This window comes from Sapajus apella, unplaced genomic scaffold, assembly GCF_009761245.1.
Source record: "Sapajus apella isolate SASKATOON/1434 unplaced genomic scaffold, GSC_monkey_1.0 scaffold172, whole genome shotgun sequence".
In the NCBI taxonomy this organism is placed as follows: domain Eukaryota; kingdom Metazoa; phylum Chordata; class Mammalia; order Primates; family Cebidae; genus Sapajus; species Sapajus apella.
In genome coordinates, this window is record NW_022437112.1 from 1,374,421 (window position 1) to 1,400,206 (window position 25,786).

Here is a 25,786-nt window from a genome sequence, read left to right on the forward strand (position 1 = left end):
TAAGTAGAGATGTGCTTTAACCATATTGGCCAGGCTGGTCTTGAACTGCTGACCTCGTGATCTGCCCGCCTCGGCCTCCCAAAGTGCTGAGATGACAGGTGTGAGCCACTGTGCCCAGCAGGGCCTTTGGCATTGTAAATGGAAGCACATGTTGCAGATCTGCACGTCTCCTTGGGAAGAAAATTAAAGGACTAATTAAAGAAAAAATGAGAAACGCTGAATCCACAGCAATGCAACCACACTCTGTAACTAATTTTTGAAGGAAAGAAAAGGAAGGGCTTTGCTGACAGTGAACCTCTCCAGCATTTTCATTAGATATTTGCATTTTCTGTCTCTTCCATTAAAAGTGTGTCTAATCAGATCATCAATCAAAACTGCTTATCCAGACATCTTTGTAGAATTTGAATCCTGCTATGTTCTGTGTAGGAGGGAGACCTTCCCACCAAGACAGGGCAGGGCTTGCTTTGCGCTCACAGGGACACGTTATCCAGGCTGAACGGATGGAAACTCCAGCTCTCTGGATCCTTCTTTGTCGCTCTTACATTCTGTTATAAAGACACATGCACACGTATGTTCATTGTGGCACTATTCACAATTGCCAAGACTTGGACCCAACCCAAATGCCCATCAAAGATAGACTTGATAAGGAAAATGTGGCACATAGACACCATGGAATACTATGCAGCCATCAAAAACGATGAGTTCATGTCCTTTGCAGGGACACGGATGAAAATAGAAAGCATCAATCTCAGCAAACTGACACAAGAACAGAAAACCAAACACTGCATGTTCTTACTCATAAGTGGGTGCTGAACAGTGAGAACACACGGACACCGGGAGGGGAACATCACACCCTGGGGTCTGTTAGGGGCTGGGGGGGGATAGCAGGGGGCGGGGGGCTGGGGAGGGAGAACATTAGGAGAAATACCTGATGTAGATGACGGGGGGATGGATGCAGCAAATCACCATGGCACGTGTATACCTATGTAACAATCCTGCGTGATCTGCACGTGTATCCCAGAACTTACAGTATAATTTTAAAAATAGGTATTATATATAAATTTGTGTAGATTTATACTGATATAAATACATATTTCTTACATTTAAAAAAAAATACTTGGGCAATTTTTCCCCCCGTTAAAAATTCAGTCTTTAGTACCAATAAGAAAATTGTGGCCGGGTGCGGTGGCTCACGCCTGTCATCCCAGCACTTTGGGAGGCCGAGGCGGGCGGATCACCTGAGGTTGGGAGTTCAAGACCAACATGACCAACATGAGGAAACCCCATCTCTACTAAAAATACAAAAATTAGCTGGGCATGGTGGCACACGCCTGTAATCCTGACTACTTGGGAGGCTGAGGGAGGAGAATCGCTTGAACCTGGAAGGCAGAGGTGACGGTGAGCCGAGTTCGCACCACTGCACTCCAGCCTGGGCAACAAGAATGAACCTCCATCTCAAAGAAAATTGAGGGATTTCAAAGAACCTCGATAAACCACAGAATTAGGTCTGTATAAGACCTTTGTAAGCAGTTGTGGATTCTATGGTTTGTACCTGTTGTAACTGGTGTTGAACAATGAGCATCCCGGCATGTAGCATTTGGTTTTCTGTTCCTGAATTGATTTGCTGAGGATAACAGCTTCTACCTCCATCCATGGCCTTGCAAAGGACCTGTTCTTGTTCTTTTTTATGGCTGCATATTATTCCATGGTATATATGTACCACACTTTTATGATCACTGTAGCATTAGTGATAGCCTTTTGAAAACTTTTATTATAATGTATATGGAAGATGTCCCCTCTTAAAATGTTGCATTTTCTCTAACCGAAGCCAGCACTCCATCCAGCCTGCGGTAGTGGCCAGTAGGAATGTGAGAACTGGTTGCTCTTATCACTAGCATACAGAGAGTAAAAAGCATTTCCTCATTCCCCAGCTCCAGCTGTGCTTCCTCTGAAAGCATCCTGACGTTTCTTGCTGTGGGTATTTATTTGGTGTTTAGTCATTACATATCTGACTCTGGCAGTGAGGGGGCAGAATTCTAAGTTCTTGGCATTCCAGGAAGGGTACGCTTTGATCCGTGTCTGAGTATCTGCCCACGCCAGGAAGTGTTTGCATAGCAACTCCCCCAAGAGTGGAGTGACAGTGAGTGACAGAGGTAAGAACGTTCCCACCAAACTTGCTGATAACCTGGCTGCCTCAGTTTCCTGGATTACAGACCCTTCAGTGATTCCAGAGGTGGATGCAGATACGCAAGAAATGGTGTGTGACATGTATATGGCCCTTAAAACCCTCTTGCTTACACATCCGTCCCTCTAGTTAAATGTTTAATGAGATGTTGAATAAACGTTAATGTGTTGTATATCTTTCTTCGTCGCCTCTATGTCATTCTTCTTTTTGCCGCGGGCGGCCATGGTGAGTTCTTTGGCACCCATGAAACCTTCACACCTCATCACCCCAACCCGCTGGAAATTTTGATTCTTCTAGTTGAAACTTTCATAATTTTTAAAATAACATTTAAGTTCAGGGATACATGTGTGAGCTTGTGTCACAGGTGAACTCGTGTCGTGGGGTTTGTGGTACAGATTATTTCATCACCCAGGTATCAAACCTAGTACACATTAGTTCTTTTTCCTGATCCTCTCCCTCATCCCCTCCCCCTCCTGATAGGCTTCAGCGTGTGCTGTTTCCCTCCATGTGTCCGTGTGTTCTCATCATTTAGCTCCCACTTATACGTGAGAACATGTAGTATTTGGTTTTCTGTTTCTATGATTTGCTGAGGATAACGGCTTCCACCTCTATCCACATCCCTGCAAAGGACCTGACCTTGTTCTTTTTTGTGGCTGCATAGTATTCCATAGTGTGTATGTATCACATTTTCTTCTTCCAGTCTAACACTGATGGGCATTTGCTATCATGAGTAGTGCTGTGTCTTTATGATAGAATGCTTGATAGTCATTTGGGTATACACTCAGGAATGGGATTGCTGAGTTGAATGCTATTTCTGTTTTTAGGTCTTTGAGGAGTCACCACACTGTCTTCCACAATGTTTGAACTAATTTACACTCCCACCAACGGTGTACAGCTGTTCCCTTTTGTCTGCCTCTGTTTTTTTTTTTTTTTTTTTTTTTTTTTTTTGCCAGCATCTGTTGTTTTTTGATGTCATAATAATAGCTGTTCTGACTAGTGCGAGACAGATCTCATTCTGGTTTTGATTTGCAGGTCTCCAGTGATAAGTGATGCTGAATGGTTTTCATGTGCTCGTTGACTGCGTGTGTGTCTTCTTTTGAGAAGTGTCTGTTGACGTCCTTTGCCTAAAGTGGCAAAGGGTGTCCTTTTAATGGGGTGGTTTGTTTTTCTTGTAAATTTGTTTAAGTTCCTTATAAATGCTGGATATTAAACCTTTGTCGGATGCATAGTGTGCAGAAATTTTCTGCCATTCTGTAGGTTGTCTGTTTACTCTGTTGATAGTTTCCTTTGCTGTACAGAAGCTCTTTGAAACTTTCATAAATGGCCAGGCAGGGTGCCTCACGCCTCTCATCCCAGCACTTTGGGAGGCTGAGGCAGGTGGATCATCTGAGGTCAGGAGTTCGGGACCAGCCTGGATAACATGGTGAAACCATGTTTCTACTAAAAATACAAAAATTACCCAGGCATGGTGTCAGGTGCCTGTAATCCCAGCCACTGGGGAGGCTGAGGCAGGAGAACTGCTTGAACCTGGGAGGCGGAGGTTGCAGTGAGCTGAGATCACGCCGTTGCACTCCAGCTGGGCCACAGAGCGAGACTCCATCTGAAAAATAAATAAATAAATAGAAAATCAGCATGTTATAGAGTTGATGCTTTTCTCGTGTTGCCCTGTTCTGACTACGCAGGCATCCCCATGGGGATGTTCACCTGCTTCTCATTTTTCTGTACATAACCACAGTCCTGCAGGCCAAGCCTCCATCCCACACGCACGGCCGTCTCTCTCTATGACTGCAGTATTGATTTGCCTGGAGATCTCAGCTTCCTGCAGTGTGTGTGTCCAGGCACATTTCCAGAGAAACAAGCAATGACTCTTGATTAGTATTATTTTTTTAATTTCCTGAGTCCTCAAGTGTTTGAGACAAATCTTGTTTTCTTACTTCAGATCTAGAGTTTTTTGTTCAAATCCTCTGTTTTTCATGACTCTGTAGCTGTTTCTTTTATTTTTTTGAGACCGAGTTTCGCTCTTGTTGCCCCGGCTGGAGTGCAATGGTGCGATCTCAGCTCACCACAACCTCCACCTGCCTCAGCCTCCTGAGTAGCTGGGATTACAGGTGTGCACCACCACGCCAGGCTAATTTTGTGTGTGTGTGTGTGTGTGTGTGTGTGTGTGTGTGTGTTCGTGTGTGTGTGTGTATATATATATATTTTTTTTTTTTTTTAAAGAAGAGACGGGGTTTCTCCGTGTTGGTCAGGCTGGTCTCAAACTCCTGACCTCAGGTGAGCCACCTGCCTTGGTCCCCCAAAGTGCTGGGATTAGAGGCTTGAGCTACCGCACCCGGCCTATTTCTTTATTCCTTACTGAAATCTAACACTGACAAAAAGCTCTTTCCACCTGATTTGCTTTTCCATTGTCAGATGTCCTGCTTTTTGTTTTTTCATTGTCAGATATCCTTCTTTTCCCCCCTCCTTTGATGCTTTTAGGATTTTCTCTTGATCTTTAAATCTCCACAGTTTTATCAGGATGAGGTTGATGGACATATGGGCATTGAAAAATAAATTGTATGGCTTACGATACGTCTTATCGGGGCAGATCTGGGCGTTTATCTCAGGGATTTTTTTCTTTTGTTTGCACGAAATATTTCCATTTACAATTGACCCTTGGAAAACACAGGGGTTCAGGATACCAACCCCCCACACAGTCAAAAATCCATGCGTGACATTTTTTTGTTTTGAGATGGAGTTTCACTCTTGGCGCCCAAACTGGAATGCAATGGAGTGATCTTGGCTCACTGCATCCTTCGCCTCCTGGGTTCAAGCGATTCTCCTGCCTCAGCCTCCCAAGTAACTGAGATTAATTACAAGCACATGCCACCACATCCGCTATTTCTTGTATTTTTAGTAGAGACAGGGTTTTACCATCTGGGTCAGGCTGGTCTCGAACTTGTGACCTCAGGCGATATGCACACCTCGCCCTCCCAAAGTGCTGGGATTACAGGCATGAGCCACTGTGCCCTGCCCACATGTAACTTTCAATTCTCCAAAAACTAACTACAAATAGCCTTCTGTTTACAGGAAGCCTTGCCAATAACATAAACAGGTGATTAACTCACTTGTATTTTGTATGTTCTATGTACTGTATACCATATTCCAGGAGCAAAGTAAGCTACAGGAAAGAAAAAGGTTATCAAGAGAATAAGGAAGAGAAACTCTGTTGCTATTCATCAAGTGGAAGGGGGATCATCCTCCAGGTCTTCATCCTCCTCATCTTCACATTAAGGGAGGCTGAGGAAGAGGAGGAGGAAGAGGAGAGGTTGGCCTTGCTTTCTTTTCTTTTTTTTTTTGAGACAGTGTTGCTCTTGTTGCCCAGCCTGGAGTGCAATGGTGTGATCTTGGCTTATTGCAACCTCCCCCTCCCGGGTTGAAGCCAGTCTCCTGCCTCAGCCTCCCGTGTAGCTGGGATTACAGGGTGCACCAACATGCGCTGCTAATTTTGTATTTTTAGTAGAGATGGGGTTTCTCTACCAGGTTTGTCTCGAACGCCCGACCTCAGGTGATCCGCCCACCTCGGCCTCCCAAAATGCTGGAGTTACAGGCGTGAACCACCGAGCCCTGCTGGCCTTGCTTTCTCAGGGGTGGCGGAGATGGAAGAAATTCCACATCTAAGGGACCCGTGTAGTTCAGACCTGTGCTGTTTAAGCTCCAGCTACATTTCCGTGTCTCTTTTCCCCAGTTCTTGTCTTCAGACATACCAACATTGGATATTGCCTCTCCACTGTTTTCCTTTTTCCTTCTCTTTCATGGTTTTTTCTGCAGGACCTCATCTTCTTCTATATCCTGTGTGCTTCCATGAGCCTGCCCTTGGCACCCCTGCGATGATTCTCCACATTATTTTTTCTTTTTTTGAGACATAGTCGTGCTGTGTCGCCCAGGCTGGAGTGCAGTCGTGCGATCTCAGCTCACTGCAACCTCCGCCTCCAGGGTTCCAGCGATTCTCCTGCCTCAGCCTCCCAGGTAGCTGGGACTACAGGTGCCCACCACCACGCCCGGCTATATTTTGTATGTTTAGTAGAGGGGGTTTCATCATGTTGGCCTGGCTGCTCTCGAACTCCTGACTTCAAGTGATCTGCCCACTTCCGCCTCCCGCAGTGCTGGGGTTACAGGTGTGAGCCACAGCGTCCGGCCAATTCTCCTCATTCTTGATTCTGATCTTCCTTCTGTCTAGTGTTGTCGGGGTTGTGTAGAACATGATGTGATAATATCTCCCAGTTGATTCCAGCACTTTCTAATCTTATCACATTACTCCATTAACCCTTTGTTCAACATTTAATGTATTTGCTCTTTTTTTTCTATCTGATATGAACATATTAGGTTGGTGCAAGAGTAATTGCTGTTTTGCCATTTAAAGTAATGGCAGGGTTGGCAGCACTCAGTGGCTCACGCCTGTAACCCCAGCACTTTGGGAGGCTGAGGCAGGCGGATCACCTGAGGTCGGGAGTTCAAGACCAGCCTGCCCAACATGGGAAATGCTGTCTCTACTAAAAACACAAAATTAGCCGGGCAAGTTGGTGCATGCCTGTAATCCCAGCTCCTCAGGAGGCTGAGGCCGGACAATGACTTGAACCGGGAGGCTGAGGTTGCAGTGAGCCAAGATTATGCCATGGCACTCCACCCTGGGCAACAAGAGCGAAACTCCGTGTCAAAAAACAAATAATGTCAGGGTCTTCTTTTTTTTTTCTTTTTTCTTAGACAGGGTCTAGCTCTGTCACAGTCTGGAGTGCCGTGGCACCATCTTGGCTTACTACAACCTTAGCCTCCCTGGCATAAGACATCCTCCCACCTCAGCCCCCTGAGTAGCTGTGACTACAGGCATGCACCACAACTCAGGGCTCATTTTTGTATTTTGTGTAGAGACAGGGTCTCACAATGTTGCCTAGGCTGGTCTCAAACTCCTGAGCTCAAACAATCTGCCCTCCTTGGCTTCCCGAAATGCTGGTATTCCAGGCGTGAGCCGTCGCGCCTGGCCGGATAACATTTTTACTATGGCTTTCTTTTTGTTATTTCTCTTTAAATCTCATTTACGTTCCACCAGAATTCCTCCTCCGTGTGTGTCCTTTCTAGCCTGTATGTTTGTGTTCTGTTTCCGACCTGTTTCTTGCTGCAGGTGAGATGGTGAAAGATGACTGGCGTAGACTCCTTCTGCCTCGACCAACTTAAATCTCCCTTTTAACAGATGCTCCCCATTTCTTTTTTATGTACTGTTACTTTCTCGGTTTTTGTGTGTGCGTGTGTTTGCCTATTTTTCTCAGGGGTCCCGAGATGAATATCTTCCCTCAATATGGGCATCGATTTTCAGGCCCACATTTTGCCCCTGGACGATGTGGCTTGGTTCCCTTTTCCTCCTTCCCCTGTGGACCTCAGACATGGCCACACGTCTCTGGTTTTGAGGCCTTTGTTTTATCTGTTCAGTTCAGTTTTGTTTTCTCTTTGTTTTGAGAGAGAGTCTCACCCTATCCTTTGGCTGGAGTGCAGTGGCTCGGTCTCAGCTCACTGCAACCTCCACCTCCCGGGTTCAAGTGATTCTCCTGCTTCAGCCTCTCAAGTAGCTGGGACTGCAGGTGTGTACCACCACACCCCGCTAATTTTTGTGTTTTTAGTAGAGACGGGGTTTCCCATGTTGGTCAGGCTGGTTCTGATCTCTTGACCTCGTGATCCTCCCAAAGTGCTGACGTGGCAGGTGGGAGCCACTGCGTCCAACTTGGTTTTAGACTCCTCTTCTTGGGTCTGGCCAAAACTTTGGTGGCTCACATGCACTCTTATAGTTTTGTTTTGTTTTTGAGACAAAGTCTTACTCTGTCACCCAAGCTGGACTGCAGTGGTGCAATCTCAGCTCACTGCAACTTCCGCCTCCCGGATTCAAGTGATTCTCCTGCCTCAGCCTCCTGAGTAGCTGGGCTGACAGGTGCCTGCCACCACGCCCAGCTAACTGTAATATTTTTAGTAGAGACGGGTTTCACTGTGTTAGCCAGGTGAGTCTTGATCTCCTGACCTCAAGTGATCTGCCCACCTTGGCTTCCCAAAGTGCTCGGATTACAGGCGTAAGCCACCACGCCCAACCTATCCGTTCAATTCTTTTTTTTTTTTTTTCTATTGTACTTTCAGCCCTGGGGTACATGTGCACGTCCCGGAGGGTTGTTGCCTAGGTACACACATGCCTTGGTGGTTTGCAGTCTCCATCCCCACGTCGCCTACATCAGGCATTTCTCCCAGTGTTTTCTCCTCCCAGGCTGCTTTGTAACTCTTTCAAGTGTTACCCAATAGGTGAATGATCTGTTAGCTCCTGGAGCTCCCTCCCCTTCCCTCCTCCCCTCCCCTCTCTCCCTCCCCTCTCTCCCTCCCCTTCCCTCCCCCTCCTCCTCTCCCCTCTCCTCTTCCCCTCCCGTCTCCTCCCCTTCCCTCCCCTCTCCTCCCCTGCCTTCCCCTATCCTTCCCTGCCCTGTCCTCCCCTGCCCTCCCCTCTCTTCTCCTCTCCCTTCCTCTCCCTTCCTCTCCCCCTTCTCTCCCGTCCCCTTCCCTTCCATGCTTTCCCCTGCCGTCCCCTGCCCTCACTTCCCCTTTCTCCTGTACAACTTCATTTCAGGATAAATGAGGCCAGCACCTGAGTTTCCCAGGCCCCTTTGCATTCTCTCTGGGGCTGAGACAGGGTGTGGCGTATTGCCCAGGCTGAAATACAGTAGTGCAGTCTTGACTCACTGCAGCTTCTCCCTCCTGGGCTCAAGCAATCTTCCTACCTCAGCCCCTCGAGTCGCTAAGACTGTAGGCACATGCTACCATGCCCTGCTAATATTTGTGTTTTTTTGTAGAGATGGGGTCTTGGCATGTTGTTCAGGCTGGTCTCAAACTCCAAAGCTCAAGCAGTCTGCCTGCTGTGGCTTCCCAAAGTGCTGGGACAGCAGGCATGAGCCGCCACATCCAGCCTGGTTTTGCACTCTTGCTCTTGGGTCTGGCCAGCACTTTGGTGGTTCGGATGGACTCTTATGGGTTTTTTTTTTTTTTTTTTGAGACAAAGTCTCACTCTATCAGCCAGGCTGGAGTGCAGTGACGTGATCTTGGTTCACTGCTACCTCCGCCTCCCAGGTTCCAGCGATTCTTCTGCCTCAGCCTCCTGAGTAGCTGGGACTGTAGACGCCCACCACCACGCCGGGCTAATTTTTGTATTTTTAGTAGACATGGGGTTTCAGTATGTTGGCCAGGCTGGTCTCGAACTCCTGACCTCGTGACCCACCTGTCCTCAGCCTCGCAAAATGCTGGGATGACATGCGTGAGCCACCTCGCCTAGTCGGACTCTTGTAGACCTTAAGGGGTATTGGAGTTCTGTGGCTTTAGCCGAACTGCTGTTCTCAATTCCCAGGCTGCTCCCTAAAGCCCTTCATCCACTGCGGCGGGTCTTGTAGGTCTGTTTTCGTGGCTACAGGAGCCTTTGCCTGTACGTGTAGCTGTCACCGAGAGATTCCACACACCTCCGCGGTATCTCGCCCCAAACAGTTTCCACCCAGATAAGTTGCAGCGAAGGCCGCCCACAGCTATGCCTGCAGAAACCTCTTGGTACAAAGGCGTGTCAGGGCACGTATAACAGCAGGGTTGATCCCACATATCAGAAATCTGAAGAACTTGATGGAACTGTCCCATGGTGAGTTGTGATTGAATGCAGTGATGCTAAGCAAAGCTGAGTCACCTGTTAAGCTCGCAGGCCCTCAGCCCTGCAAGCAGGGAGGCGTTTTGACACCTCTGTTGATGAAGCTCCTCAGATGGCTCATCTCTTTAGAGACAGCCTCGTAGGAGTTTTACTTTAAACATAATCTGCTGTTTCTATGAGTCATTGCCTGAGGCTGTAGTGAAGAAAACAGATACAATCCAGTTTGCTTCTTTGCAAATGCCCAACAAAACCGTGCATTTTCATGCTGAACACCTTAGGATACCATTTGTTTGCCTCCAGAGTTGTATTATGGTTTAGGGTTGACTGCACCTCCGAGGGCCATCAGCTAAGGCTCCTGCTTTGCAGGTAGAGAACATGGAAGGACAGCTGATTTCCCTGTCAGTGCTGGCATCAGGCTGGGATTGTGGTAGCCCAAGGGCGCTTTTAGGGTGCAAAAATGCACAGCTATTTCTTGAAAAAACTAATGTCCCCTGTGACACAGAACTCCAATACCCCTTAAGGTCTACAAGAGTCCGACTGGGCGAGGTGGCTCACGCATGTCATCCCAGCATTTTGCGAGGCTGAGGACGGGTGGGTCACGAGGTCAGGAGTTCGAGACCAGCCTGGCCAACATGCTGAAACCCCATGTCTACTAAAAATACAAAAAACTAATGTCCCCTGTGCACAGCTATTTCTTGAAAAAACTAATGTCCCCTGTGGCTCAACCACCAGCCAAGAAGCGGAAAAAGGAGGATGCTAGAGGGAATTGGTGTCATCTTGGAGAAGTAGCTGGGGTATCAGCCTCCTGCCCTGCTGACCACCTCCTCATTATCAAGGGTAGGGAGAGATCTCAGTGTGGCAGTCTCACCCAGGTGGTCCAGGATTCCAGCCTGGGAGAGCCAGGGAGCCGAATCCCACAGCATCTGTCTGTTCTTCAGCTGGGCAAGAAGTCAGGGCTGGTCCCAAAGCTTCATCCACACACCAGAGTGCGTGGCATGGCCCTCCCCATCTTCAGCACGCAGGCCGTTCACTGAGCGATGTCTTCTTGTGTTATTATTATTTTTTGAGACAGAGTCTTGCTCTGTTGCCCAGGCTGGAGTGCAGTAGCATGGTCTCAGCTCACTGCAAACTCTGCCTCCTGGGCTCAAGCAATTCTCCTGCCTCAGCCTCCCAAGGGGATTACAGGTGCATGCCACCACACCCGGCTAATTTGTTTTTGTATTTTTAGTAGAGACAGGGTTTCACTATGTTGGCCAGGCTGGTCTCAAACTCCTGACCTCATGATCCACCCATCTCAGCCTCCCAAAGTGTTGGGATGACAGACGTGAGCCACGGCGCTCAGCCTAATGGTGTCTTCTTCCTCCCATTGGGTGGCCTCTGCTGCTTTCTCCATCCCAGAGTCCCGATGTCAGCAAGGAAGTGCTCCATCCCTAACTGACTCGTGACCTCTCTGAGGCCGACAAGGGCCAGAGCTCGTGCTATTAAGGCATATTAGAAGCAGTGATTTTCACTGAAAGACTTAGTCCACATGTTACAAGCACTCTGATGTACTCATCAACACAGATACGGAAAGTGGGCTAGTGTCATTTTGAATGACACGATGTAGCTGAACATTTGCAAAACTACCTTTGAGTTTCTTCTTCTTTTTTTTATTATTTTACTGTAAGTCCTGCGGTACATGTGCAGAACATGCAGGATTGTTACATGGGTATACAGGTGACATGGTGGTTTGCTGCACCCATCAACCCATCATCTAGGTTTTAAGCCCTGCATGAATTAGGTATTTCTCCTAATGCTCTCCCTCCCCTTGTCCCCCACCCCCCTGACAGGCCCTGGTGTGTGATGTCCGCCTCCCTGAGTCCCTGTGTTCTCATTGTTCAACACCCTCCTATGAGCGAGAACATGCGGTGTTTGGTTTTCTGTTCCTGTGTTAGTTTGCTGAGAATGATTGTTTCTAGCTTCATCCATGTCTCTGCAAAGGACACAAACTCACCCCTTTTCATGGCTGCATGGTATTCCATGGTGTCTGTCTGCCTCATTTTCTTTATCCAGTCTATCATGGATGGGCATTTGGGTTGGTTCCAAGTCTTTGCTATTGTACATAGAACTACAGTGAACGTATGTGTTGAGATGTCTATTTTATACGGTCAGAACACTTAACGTGGGAGCTACCCTCTTGACAAAGTGTTGTGTGTATAATATGGTGTTGTTAACTCTAGGCCCACCTGCTGTGCTGCGTACAGCTGTACACCAGGCTGCAAAACTGATTCATGTCATCTACTGAAACGTTGGGCTCACGAAACAACAGCTCCCAACCTCCCCACATCCCTGTCCCTCATTTCCTCGTAAGCATCATTCTACTCTCTGCTTCTATGAATTTGACTGTTTTAGATTCTACGTGTCAGGGAAATCATGCAGGATTTGTTGATCTGTGCCTGGTGTATTTCACATAACACCCCCCAGGTTCATCCATGTTGTAGCAAATGACAGAATTCCCTTCTTTTTAAAGGCTGCATACTATTCCATTGTGTGTATGTACCGCGTTTTCTTTCTTTCTTTGAGATGGAGTCTTGCTGTGTCGCCCAGAGTGGATTGCAATGGCATGATCTCGGCTCACTGCAACCTCCGCCTCCTGGGTTCAAGTGATTCTCTTGCCTGAGCCCTCCCTTGTAGCTGAGATTACAGGTGCCCGCCAGCACGCCAGGCTCATTTTTGTACCTCTTAGAAGCGAGGGCATTTCACCATGTTGGCTACGGTGGTCTCGAAGTCCTGACTGCAAGCGATCACTTGCCTCGGCCTTCAAAGTGCTGGGATTACAGGCATGAGCCACAGTGCCTGGCCGCACTGGATTTTCTTAGAAAAGAACCAAGATATAGAGTAAATGCTTGGGTTTATTGCAGCACTATTTAGAATAAACGCTTGGTTAATTGCAGCACTATTTAGAATAACCAAGATTATCCAAGATATAGAATAATCTAGGTTATTCTAAATAGCGGTGCAATTAACATGGTGGTGCAGATATCTGTCATACACCAATTTCTCGTTTGGATAAATACCTAGAAGCGTGCTTCCTGCTTCACAGAGTAGTTCTGCTTTAATTTTTGGAGGAGCTGCCATACTATGTACCGAGGTAAACCATTGCTGCAGGAAACAGTGGCAGAGGAACACGAGTTCCACTTCCTCCGCCTCCCACCTGTGCAAAAAGAGACCCACAGGGGCCTTGTGCCTCCTTTCCTTGCAAGGGAAAAAGTAATAATAGAACCGGCATCGGACTGCTTTTCATTCTGACTTTCCATTTTCATTTTTTGCTTCTTTCTGTGCAGTCTCTACTGGTGCCTCTTTCTTATCTCTGAGAGGTAACCCCCCTTTCCATCCTTTGGAGACTTTCTGTCTATTTTCTTTTGAAAGCAGGTAAATAAAACCCCACACACGCAGAGGATGGGAACACAGGCATCAAAACCCTGGCTGCGAGGGACTGACCCCACCCAGAGAATTAACAAACGTATGAAAACTCTGGCCGCAAGCACCTGACCCCAGCTTGATCCAGCGTAAGCAGAAGAGCTTTTGCTTTTATGTTTTATCTGCCCTGAGCTTACTGATCACTTTCTTCTCAGAGGCCAGAACACAGAGCCCAAGCTTTCCAGGGTGCCGACTTCTTACCACTGGGGTCTCGTCTTCCTGCAGAGAAGCGTGTCTCTCCTACGCAACCTCCTTCTCTATTCCCTCTGCCTTGCTTTGCCTCTAATACTAACAGACTCTCTTTTTTTCTTTTTGCGTGGACTATCCCAAGCCAGGGTTCTCACTGGCCTGGCTTGAGTCCCCTGCCTGACTCTGGGCTTGGCTTGGGCGTGCACGGGGATTTCCAGACGCCAACGCTCCCAGAACCCATGGGTATAGGGGGTTTGTGGAGGCAGCTGCTCTCTAATCAAGCAGATATGGAGGAGTGGTTCATTAAGTGGGCAGAACAGTGTTCTCCACGAGCAGGGTGGTCCCACCAGGGAGCCTACAGGCCACCTGCACAAGGGTGGTACCATTTTACATGTGCCATCCATAACATCGATGGGTCCCCATGCTGCCGGACGCTGCGCAACAGCAACTGAAAAGCAAAACGGCATGAAATGCCTGGGAAAATGTGCAGGTCATTACGTATGTTACGGTTTGGCTCTATCCCCATCCAAATCTCTATCTTATGTTATTTTATTTTTGGAGACAGAGTCTCGCTCTGTCACCCAGGCTGGAATGCAGTGGCGCAATCTCGGCTCACTGCAGCCTCCCTGGGTTCCAGCGATTCTCCTACCTCAGCCTCCCAGGTAGCTGGGATTACAGGTGCCCGACACCACACCTGGCTAATTTTTGTATTTTTAGTAGAGTCAGTGTTTTGCCATATTGGCCAGGCTGGTCTTGAACTACTGATCTCAGGTGATCCACCAGCCCTGGTCTCCCAAAGTGTTAGGATTACAGGTGTGAGCCACCGTGCCAGGGTCCAAATCTCATGTATTCCCACGTGTTGTGGGAGGGACCACTGGGAGGTAATTGAATCGTGGGGGCACGTCTCTCCTGTGCTGTTCTCATGATAATAAGTAAATCTCACGAGATCTGATGGTTAGTATCAAGGAGACTTTTGCTGCAGACATACTGTTCTCTTGCTTGCCGCCATGTGAGATGTGCCTTTCCCCTTCTGCTTTCTGCCATGATTGTGAGGCTTCCCCAGCCACCTGGAACTGTAAGTCCAGTGAAACCTTCCTTTTATAAGTTGCCCGTCTCAGGTATGTCTTTATCCCCAGCGTGAAAACAGACTCCTGCAACATCCCTACAAACAGGAATGAAAAAAGGGAGGAGACCCTGGTAGTCAACTCGTAGTTTACTTGGATTTACTGTGAGAAGAAGCTACAGGGAGGGTTTACAAAGGCATTGAGAGGGAGTTGGGTTATTTTCGGGAGATTAAGCTTGACAGCAGCTTCAGGGCGCCTTGTGGGAGGGGAGGATAGAAACAGGAAAATCAGGTGGGTGGAAAATGCACTTATGTGTAGACACATGGTGCCAGCTTGCAATGTGGAAACAGAGAAGGGAAAACCACCCTCAGCAATATTTGAGCACTGTTAAATCCTGGATGGCCTGCTACATTTTTACAGATGCTGTTCCTAAGAGATTCACAGTCAGGGGAAGATGGTACATTTTTTATTTATTTATTTATTTATTTATTTTGAGACTGAGTCTTTCTCTGTCGCCCAGGCTGGAGTGCAGTGGTGCAATCTCAGCTCACTGCAACCTCCACCTCTCGGGTTGAAGCGATTCTCCTGCCTCAGCCACCACAGTAGGGGGATTACAGGTGCACCACTATGCCCGGCTAATTTTTGTAGTTTTAGTAGAGACAGGTTTCACAACGTTGGTCAAGCTGGTCTTGAACTCCTGACCTCGTGATCTGCCTGTCTCAACCTCCCAAAGTGCTGGGATTACATGCATGAGCCACTGCACCCAGCCAAGATGGTACCTTAACAACAACTTAGAGGCATCTCAAGTGTACCTCTACCGCTGTATGCCCAGATGCTGTGGGGTGAAATGCCTAGTTTTGCCTTTAGAGGTAAAAACATTATTAGAAAATACATGTATTTGACTTGAATTTTAGAGAGTGAGTGGAAATTCATCAGGTCTTCAAGGAGGCAAAGACCTTTCCTGGATGAAATTCCTCCTTGGTGTTCACCTGAAACTTACTAATTTCTTACAGAACAAGGATACCACGGGAGGTGGGAGCCACGGAACCAGGGAACTGTGCGTATGAGTCAGGATGCTGCAGAGAAATAGGACCAATAAGATGGGTGTATTGATACGAAGCACATTTATTTTAAGGAATTTTGCTCACATGATAATGGAGGCTGGATAGTCCCAAGATGCATGGGGGAGACCAGCCAGCTGGGGACGGAGGGAGGAGATGATGTAGATGGAGTCCAAAGTTCATCTGTTGGCAGAATCCCTTCTTACTCACGGACATCAGTCTTCTGTTCTATTCAGACCGTCAACTGATTAGACCAGGCCCACCCACCATATGAAGGACAAATTACCCAAAGTCTATGGATTTAGATTTTTTTTGGATGGGGGCAGACAAAGTTTCACTTTTGCTGCCCAGGCTGGAGTGCAATGGTGCGATCTCAGCTCACTGCAACCTCCACCTCCCGAGTTTGAGCAATTCTCCTGCCTCAGCCTCCCAAGTAGCTGGGATTACAGGCACAAGCCACCACGCTTGGCTAATGTCTTGATTTTTTTGGTAGAGATGGGGTCTTACCATGTTTGCCAGGCTGGTTCGAATTCCTGACCTCGGGTAATTCGCTGGCCTCGGCCTCCCACAGTGCCAGGATAACAGGCGTGGGGGCGCCGTGCCCGGCTGCGTTACGTACTTGTGAAGCCTGCATCGGTTGAAGAACAGATGAAGGTGCAGCCTCACTCTTCACAGCTTCATTATACAGTCTCACGTCTGAGGAGCACCGTTCAGATTTGAGTGACACTTATTTTCCTATCTCCAGCTAATTAGGTATCATCATCTCCGGCTTAAGACCCATCTAGTCGGGGCACATTTTCTAGGCCCTGAGGCTCAAGTGTCTAAACAGCAATTGTAGATTTTCCTAAATCAGAGTTTCTCTCTTGTGCAGCAATCAATTCGTAGCCTTGAAGATCCGCTCTCTCCTTCATTTCCCAAAAAAAGAAAAACTTGTTTGAAGCAAGATTAAAAGTGAATTTTCTATTAGCAGTAATTTTATATCATTACTTGCCTTGCTTCTTAGCCCTCACTGAATTGAAGATAATGATATGAAATTTCCTGGAAATAAAAATGAGAGTGATTTTCAGAGCCGAACAATAGTACTTGTGTGAGAGAATATATAATGGAACCTTGAAGCGTACATCAGTCCTGAATCTGGGATGACCTCGTCCTGACATCCTTAACTCGAATACGTCTTCCGTGATCGTATGTTCACATAAGTTCACATTCACAGGGTTTTTTTTTTCCACAGAGTGTTATGTGCCAAGCAGAATCTTAGGTACAAAGGATACAAAGGCAACTAAGACATGGTCCCTGTCTATAAGAATAGAATCTCCTGTGCCCTTGGAGAATGGGAAAAGTGAAGGCAGGTATACTATAATTATGGTGTTACAGAGCACAGATGATGGAAATTAAAGTCATTCTGGACAGAAGGCTGTAGAATATCATGAGTGGCTGTATGAAAATAGGAGCCCAGGGTTACCCCCAGGTTGGAGATTATGTTTGAGTCATCCACCGAACATTTACACAATTTCTACCAAGTCCAAGCATGCCGACAGATGCAGCAGAGGCTGCGTGGCACCAAAGCGACAAGGTCTTTCTTCTTGGAGAGCTGATATTTGCGTGGACAAAGAAAACAATACACAACTATGTTTTTGAAAAACAAGGTAATGTCAGCTACAGATAAACACAGTAAAGAAAATAAAACAGAGAGAGTAGTGGCTACCTTAGCTGGGGTAGTCTGAGAAAGTCTCTCTAAGTGGCTGACACTTGCGTTGATGGGAATATTAAGAAACCAGCCATGGCAAGGTGTAGGCACAGGTCCTTCCGGGCCAGGGAATAGTAATTGCAAGGAGGACTCACACGTGATGAGCTCGGATTGCACAAGGTGGAGATGTAAGGTGCTGTGGCTGCAGCTCAGTGGGCAGTGGGGAGAACAGCAGAAGGTGATGGGCAGACAGGCAGGGGTCACGCCCCGAACGCCACGTGGGCTCTGCTACCCTGAATCAAGTTTTTGGGAGTCAGGACGTAAGCATATCATCACGGCAAAGACGTTTGCTTTTCTGGTTTAACGTAGAAAGGGCGGTACAAAGTTACCTTAAGGAGAGTTTGCTTCTACTGGTCATGGTTTGAATTATGTCTGCTTACTTGACAGTAACTCAACCACAAACAAAATGTTAGTGATTGTATTCACGATAGATACGGAGATGTCAGAAACTCACTACCTTTGATTGCACTCACCTACACACCAAAATGACGTTCGGTGTACTTTTGCATCATGACGGTTCTCTGACGATACCACTGTTTAATAATATATCGAAACAGAAGACAGATTCCCTGACCTGAGAAACTGTGGCGGAACCTCCTCTATTTCATAGGAACAAGATTTTTTCCCAGCCCGACTCCATTACTGCAAGAGATCATTGCAAATTCAAACAACATGGCAACTTGCCCCAAGGCTGTTTCAAAATATAGACATTATTATGTTTTCTAAGTTTTCTTTTTTTTTTTTTTAGATGGAGTCTTGCTCTGTTGCCCAGGCTGGAGTGCAGTGGCTTGATCTTCTCTCACTGCAACTTCCTCCTCTCAGGTTCAAGCGATTCTGCTGCCTCAGCTTCCTGAGTAGCTGGGGTTAAAGGTGCGTGCCACTTTGCCCTGCTACTTTTTGTATTTTTAGTAAAGATGGGGTTTCACCATGTTGGTCAGGCTGGACTCGAACTCCTGACCTTGTGATCCACCTGCCTCGGCCTCCCAAAGTGCTGGGATTACAGTTGCGAGCCGCCATGCCCGGCTAATTTTTGTATTTTTAGTAGAGACTGGGTTTCACCATGTTGGTCAGGCTGGTCTTGAACCCTGACCTAGTGATCCACCCACCTCAGCCTCCAGAAATGCTGAGATTACAGGCTCAAGCCACCACACCCAGCTACTTTTTGTATTTTTAGTAGAAACGCAGTTTCACCCTGTTGGTCAGGCTGGACTTGAACTCCTGACTTTGTGATCCACCCCTCGGCAGTCTTTTTGTAAAATGGTGGTTACCACAGGGTACATTCTGAATATGCATTAGACAACAATGACAAGGAAAGTTCCCGAGTTTTTGATCAATCACATTCCTGGCCAGATCAGATGGATATTCAAGTCCTCAGCGCACCATTTGCAGTCTTGCAACTCCTGCTTTGGTTATCTGGAAGAAATCTTATCAAATATTCTCACTAAAACTCAATGGGTGAAAATACAAGGATCCTGCTTGTTGTATAAAATGAAGACTCAGTAAATACTTGGCAGGTTGGCTTGAGGCTGTATTAGGGTGGGGTTCTGCTGGATGGTCTGTCATTCCCCAGAGAGAGGTGGCTGGGTGCAAAACATAAATCCTGTTTGTAATGCACTCTCGTGTCCTCTCTGCCCACGTGTGGATATCCACGTGTTTGGCAGAATCTGTTTTCCTAGAATCCCAGCTGACACACAGCAGCTCAGGCTCGCATGCCCTCACTCAGCCAGTGGTTCATTTGGACAACTAACAACCTCATTTCAAGAGCACTGTGAAAATATCACTGCACACACTACGTAGCTTTTGACAATCCCTTCCTGGCATATTTCTCCAGCGTAATATCGGCTCATTGCCTTTCTTATGAGCTACCCCCACCCTTGAGCATTATCGGGGCCATTGAGTCTGTCCGTGTTCTGTTCTTCCCTACCTTTCAGCAATGTGACCATCACCTTTCCAAGAACCTTCTTCTTTGCTTCTCCTGACAAATGCATCATCCTTCTGAGCAACAAAAGAGAGATGGGCAAAGTTAATAATGTAGTTACTGAGCACCATTCAATGTAGTGAATGGTGACTATTGGAAATAGATGCTCGGTGCCGCAAAGAAAAATCAGCACTGAGACAAAGGGTCTTTTAGCAACACAATTTTTACTTTCTGGACTGAGGGAAGGGGACCCTCACTAGCCATTGTGCCACGAGAGTACAATGAACAAAGGAAAACACACACATTTATCCCTGACGCATGTGGGGTCGTTCTTGCTGTTGTGTCTGAGCTCCCTTGGCTGGAGCCAGACCTCACCATCTAAACTAAAACACGACGGGCTGACAACTTAAAACTTTTCTAAACAGGTGAAAGCCATGGAGAGCTGGTACACGCCTGTGAGCACGTCCAGCACTGATATCTCGGTTAAGTACAAGGACATAGAATGTACTACGTGCCTGTGAGCACGGCGTGTCTAACAGCTGCATAGGATAGAGCTTCACAGAGAGTTATTAGCACATTTGCCCTTTAACAAGAAAGGAAACTTTAAAAGGAACTTTTCTACCTCCTACAGTGAACTTTAAGCTGAGAGCGTTTCATGGTGTGTCCATAAAACATCCCAATCATAGACATTATTGCTTTTTAAAGCATACTTTATTACTAAACAATACTAACAATTATCTGAACGTTTTGCGTGTCAGAACCTTATTCCTGATGGAGAGTTTTGCCCCAGTGTCATTGGCTGCAGACTGCTCAGGGTGGTGGTTGCTGAGGGCGGAGGTGGCTTTGGCAATGTCTTGAAATAGACAACGATGAAGTTGGTGACATCAATTGACTCTTTGTGTCTTGAAAGATTTTTCTGTATCAAGTGACGCTGTTTGATAGGATTTTACCCAGAAGAGAATTTCTTCAGAATTTGAGTCAGCCCTCTCAAATTCTGCTGGTGCTTTATCAACTATTGTATAGAATATTCTCAATCTCTATTGTCATTTCAACAGCCTTCATATTGCCTTCCTCTGCTGGGTCTGGGCAGAGTCATTTGAAAACCTTCTCGTTAGAGGCAGAATGCTTGTTCCTAGGTTCCACAAGGAAAAAAATTGCATTCAGACAAAAAATTTTCTTAGCAAGGCAATTTTACTTTGTTATACATATAAATATAATTTTACTTTATATATATATAAATATGGCCGGGTGTGGTGGCTTATGCCTATAATCCAGCACTTTGGGAGACCGAGGTGGGTGGATCACCTGAGGTCAGGAGTTTGAGACCAGCCTGGCCGACATGGAGAAACCCCATCTCTATTTATAAAAATAAAAAAATTTTTTAAAAAAGTAAAATAAAAAAGTATATAAATACAACTCCACACTACCTGTGTTATCTAACAGGCATAAACATGAAGTTTCATAAATGCCTTTCATAAATATATATATATTGCATTATTTGTGTAATTGTATAATGCAATACATATATTTATGAAAGGCATTTACTGCATTATTCGTACAAACATACAAATGATGCAATATATACATGTATATTGTATAATGCAACAAATATATAAATATGTATAAATATATAATGCAAGATGTAAATATATATTAATATATAATGCAATATTATAAATAGTATATAATATATATTGTATTATGTAAAAATATATTGCATTATATAAATAATATATTTTTTATGTCTTCGTTAAAGGGCAGTTGAAGAGACGAAGAGCATGTGCCTCTCTCAGCAGGTGTCATCCTCAGGTAGAACTCAGCCTCCCTTGTGCAGAGATTCCAGTTATTCAGATAACTCTAATCTTGGAGGAAAGCCACCCCAACGTGTTAAACATAGATCACTCTTCTGGGGGCATGGCAAATGTTGGGGTCTCCTGTAACACCACCTAAAGCTGTTGGGGTACTTCGCGACGCCCCCCGAGGAAATAAGCAGTGATGGAACGCCCGTTCTATTAGTTACCTCGGGCCGCCATAACAAAATGCTACAGGCTGGGCAGCTGAAACAGCAGACACTGACTCTCCCACGCTCCTAGAGGCAGGAGGTTGAGATCCAGTGTGGGCAGGGCTGGCTCCTCCTGAGGCCTCGCTCCTGGGCTGGCAGACACCGTCTTCCGCCCGTGTCCTCACAGGGTCGTCCCTCTGTGTATCTCTGTGTCCTCATCTCCTCCTCTTATAAGCGCCCCAGTCCTCTTGGATTAGGGCCAGCCTAGTGACTTTCTTTTACCTTAATCACCTCTTTCAAACACGGTGACATTCTGAGGTCCTGGGCGTTAGGACTTTAACATAGGGATTTGGAAGAAGGACAGAGGTCAGCCTATCCCATCTGTGGGTTCTAACGTGCACTGACTTGTGCTAAGATAGCCTTTCTTTGCCTTTCTCCAACCAGATGCTCTGGCTGGGTTCTGTCTTTTATCTTTTTTCCCCCCAAGAGTATTTTATTTGCTTTTTGCATAACTCCTTTGTCAGAAAACATAGTTTTATCGTTCAACACCATGGTAAAGTTGTAGGGGATGGAGGTTATTGTGAAAAAAAGATGTCTCCTGTACTGCCCTCTCCCCACTCCTATCTGTTCTCCTTTCCTTCCTTCTCTTCCCCTCTCCCTCATCCCTTTCCTAATCATTCAGATTTTCATTAAGCTATGGCTGAGGCCTGGTCCCTTCTGGCAGGCAAGGAAAGGAGCCATCCTGTGCACAGGCATAATTGGATGACAGGGGGATGGGTCCAGCAAACCACCATGACACGTGTGTACCTGTGTAACACACCTGCACGTTCTGCACATGCACCCAGAACTGAAAGTGTAATAATAGAAAAAAATAACACACGTGCGGGGCGTTCCCTCAGTCACCTTTGGGATTTTCCCATAATGCTTTGTTGGACCGCTTTGTGCTTTTGATGCAAAAGCCAGTACAGAGAGGCATGAAGTTGTCTACATTCATTCTTGAATTTGCTTTTATGGGGAGGGTGTATCTTGAGTCTAGTGCTGTGATCATGCCCCAACTGATCAGGGTGACCAGGAAGGCCTGTGGCCTTACAACAAAGTGATGTCACGTGTACCACACAGGCTACCACTGCGGCTTTGCTGGCTTTGTTTATTCTTAAGTTGATTGTGATTGCTTCTTTTCTTTTTTATTTTTTTTCAGATGGAGTTTTGCTCTTGTTGCCCAGAGTGGAGTGCGGTGGCGCAATCTCGGCTCACCGCAACCTCCTCCCGGGTTCAAGCAATTCACCTGCCTCAGCCTCCTGAGTAGCTGGGGTTGCAGGCACACGCCACCACTCCTGTCTAATTTATATTTTTAGTACCGATGACAGGGTTTCTCCATGTTGGTCAGTCTGGTCTTGAACTCCCGACCTCAGGTGATCCACCTGCCTTGGACTCCCAAAGTGCTGGGATGACAGGCATTAGCCACTGTGCCCGGCCAGTGATGGCTTCTTTCTGCGTCGGCCTCCCATTTGGCTTCTCATTTCTGTGGTTGGAGCACTGTGAGCCTAACAGACAGAGAGCATATCTGCGGTCACTCTTTCCTCAGTTGCTTCAATCGAGTCCCACGCGTCTTTTAAATGCATTCAGAGAGGCTTTTCTCCAGTGAAGGAGTCGGTACCGCGTTGCAGCTTTCGTGCTTGGAAACTTGACAGAACAGCTGAGCCCACTGCTGCAGCATCACTCGTGCACGAAAAGGGCTGTTGGGCAGCAAGAGTGAAACTTTGTCTCAAAAATAAAAAAGAGCTAAGAGAAACTGAAATTCGGCTAGGCGTGCTGGCTCATGCCTGCAATCCCAGCACTTTGGGAGGCCAAGGGTGGGTGGATCACCTGAGGTCAGGTGTTCGAGACCAGCCTGGCCAATATGGTGAAGCCCCATCTCTACTAGAAATACAAAAAAAAAAAAAAAAAAAAAAGCCAGATGTGGTGGCAGGTGCCTGTAATCCCAGCTACTGGGGAGTCTGAGGCAGGAGAATCATTTTAATCCAGAAGATGGAGGTTGCAGGGAGCCGAGCACTCCAGCCTTGGCGGCAAGGGTGAAACTCTGCCTCAAAAAACAAACAAAAAAGGAGTGTTCTGCCTGCTTCCGGACGAGCAAGAAGACTTGTGCTCCGGTTCTCGGACTTCCCCAGCAGCATGGCCCCCAAACGCCAGTCTCCACTCCCACCTCAAAAGAAGAAACCAAGACCACCTCCTGCTCAGGGACTGGAGGAGACATCGGCCTCTGCAGGCTTGCCAAAGAAGGGAGAAAAAGAACAGCAAGAAGCAACTGAACACCTTGATGAAGTACAAAATGAAATAGACAGACTTAATGAACAAGCCAGGGAGGAGATTTTGAAAGTAGAACAGAAATGTAACAAACTCCGCCAACCATTTTTTTCAGAAGAGGTCAGAATTGATCGCCAAAATCCCAAATTTTGGGGTAACAACAGTTTTCAGCCATCCACAAGTGTCTGCACCGCTTGGGGAGGAGGACGAAGAGGCACTGCATTACTTGACCAGAGTTGAAGTGACAGAATTTGAAGATATTAAATCAGGTTACAGAATAGATTTTTATTTTGATGAAAATCCTTACTTTGAAAATAAAGTTCTCTCCAAAGAATTTCATCTGAATGAGAGTGGTGATCCACCTTCAAAGTCCACCGAAATCAAATGGAAATCTGGAAAGGATTTGACGAAACGTTCAAGTCAAACGCAGAATAAAGTCAGCAGGAAGAGGCAGCATGAGAACCAGAGAGCTTCTTTACCTGGTTTACTGACCATTCTGATGCAGGTGCTGATGAATTAGGAGAGGTCATCAAAGATGATATTTGGCCAAACCCATTACAATACTACTTGGTTCCTGATATGGATGATGAAGAAGGGGAAGGAGAAGAAGATGATGATGAAGAGGAGGAAGGATTAGAAGATACTGATGAAGAAGGGGATGAGGATGAAGGTGAAGAAGATGAAGAGGATGATGAAGGGCAGGAAGGAATGGAGGATGAAGAAGATGACTAATAGAACACTGGTGGATTCCAACCTTCCTTTTTTTAAATTTTCTCCAGTCCCTGGGAGCAAGTTGCAGTCTTTTTTTTTTTTTTTTCTTTTTTCTTCCCTCTTGTGCTCAGTCACCCTGTTTTTGAGGTCTCTTTTCTCTACACCATGGTTCTCAACTTATTTTGGGGGAAATATCTTGAGCAGGATACAATGGGAAAAGAGTCCCTACCCCTTTCTGTTTGAAATTCATTTTATCCCTTCCTGTCTTAACAAAAACCGTGTGGGATCACCACCACCGAGCTCTGTGGGAAAAAGAAAATCCTGTTCCCTTCGCTCTGCTGGAAGCTGGACGGTATAGGCCCCTGTGCAGTGGTGCATAGAATCCTAGCTTTTCCCTCCTTTCTCTGTATATTGGGCTCAGAGAGTACACTGTGTCTCTATGTGAATATGGACAGGGCATTTACCAACATGTATCTGCCTACTTTCTCTTGTTTAAAAAAAGAAAAAAAAACTTAAAAAAATGGGATTATAGAAGGTCAGCAAAGGGTGGGTTTGAGATGTTTGGGTGGGGTAAGTGGGCATTTTGACAACATGGCTTCTCCTTTGGCATGTTTAATTGTGACATTTGACAGACATCCTTGCAGTTTAAGATGACACTTTTAAAATAAATTCTGTCCTAATGATGACTTGAGCCCTGCCACTCAATGGGAGAATCAGCAGAACCTGTAGGGTCTTATTGGAATTGAGATTCTCTATTGTAATTTTGTTCCTGTTTATTTTTAAATTTTCTTTTTGTTTCACTGGAAAGGAAAGATGATACTTAGTTTTAAACGTTAAATAAAACGAAATGTGCACACACACAAAAAGAAAGAAATGGAGGAGAGGAGAGGAGGGGAGGGGAGGGGAGAAGAAGAAAAAGAAAGAGGGAGGGAGAGGAAGGGAGGGAGGGAAGGAAGGGAGAAAGAGAAGAAAAGGAAGGAAGGAAAGAAGGCAGAAAGAAAGAAAAAAGAAAGAAAGGAAAGAGACAGAGAAAGACAGACAGTGAAATCTAAGATTTTCTTTCCCCCAGGTTACTTTGACTGTGCTGAGTAGTTTACCTTGAGGGCAGATAGAACACAGATTGCTTCAGGCATATTCCAAAATGCTGATTTCTCCCTAGGAATTTCCTTTTCCTCAATAGCACACCACCGGATATTTCTGGGATCTCCACCCAGAGAAGCTGGCGTAGCTCCTAGAGGTAAAATTTGTGAAAGGGCAGGGTCCCCTCTAAGATGGGCCCCCAGGAGTAAGTTTCTTTCCTTTCTTCCTTCCTTCCACCCCCCCTCCCTCCCTCCCTTCCTCTCTCTCTCTCTCTCTCCCTTTCTTTATTATATTTTAGGTTCTGAGGTACATGTACAGATTGTGCAGGATTGTTACATGGGTGTACACGTGCCATGGTGGTTTGCTGCATCCATCT

The 25,786-nt window shown here is 46.3% G+C and overlaps 1 protein-coding gene and 1 pseudogene across 2 annotated transcripts in view; both read left to right on the forward strand.

Annotated features, from left to right (window-relative positions):
• DHRSX (dehydrogenase/reductase X-linked) overlaps positions 1-25,786 on the forward strand; it is a 199,933-nt gene that overhangs the window by 94,009 nt on the left and 80,138 nt on the right. The window lies entirely within an intron of this gene.
• LOC116542703 lies at positions 23,399-24,531 on the forward strand (annotated as a pseudogene).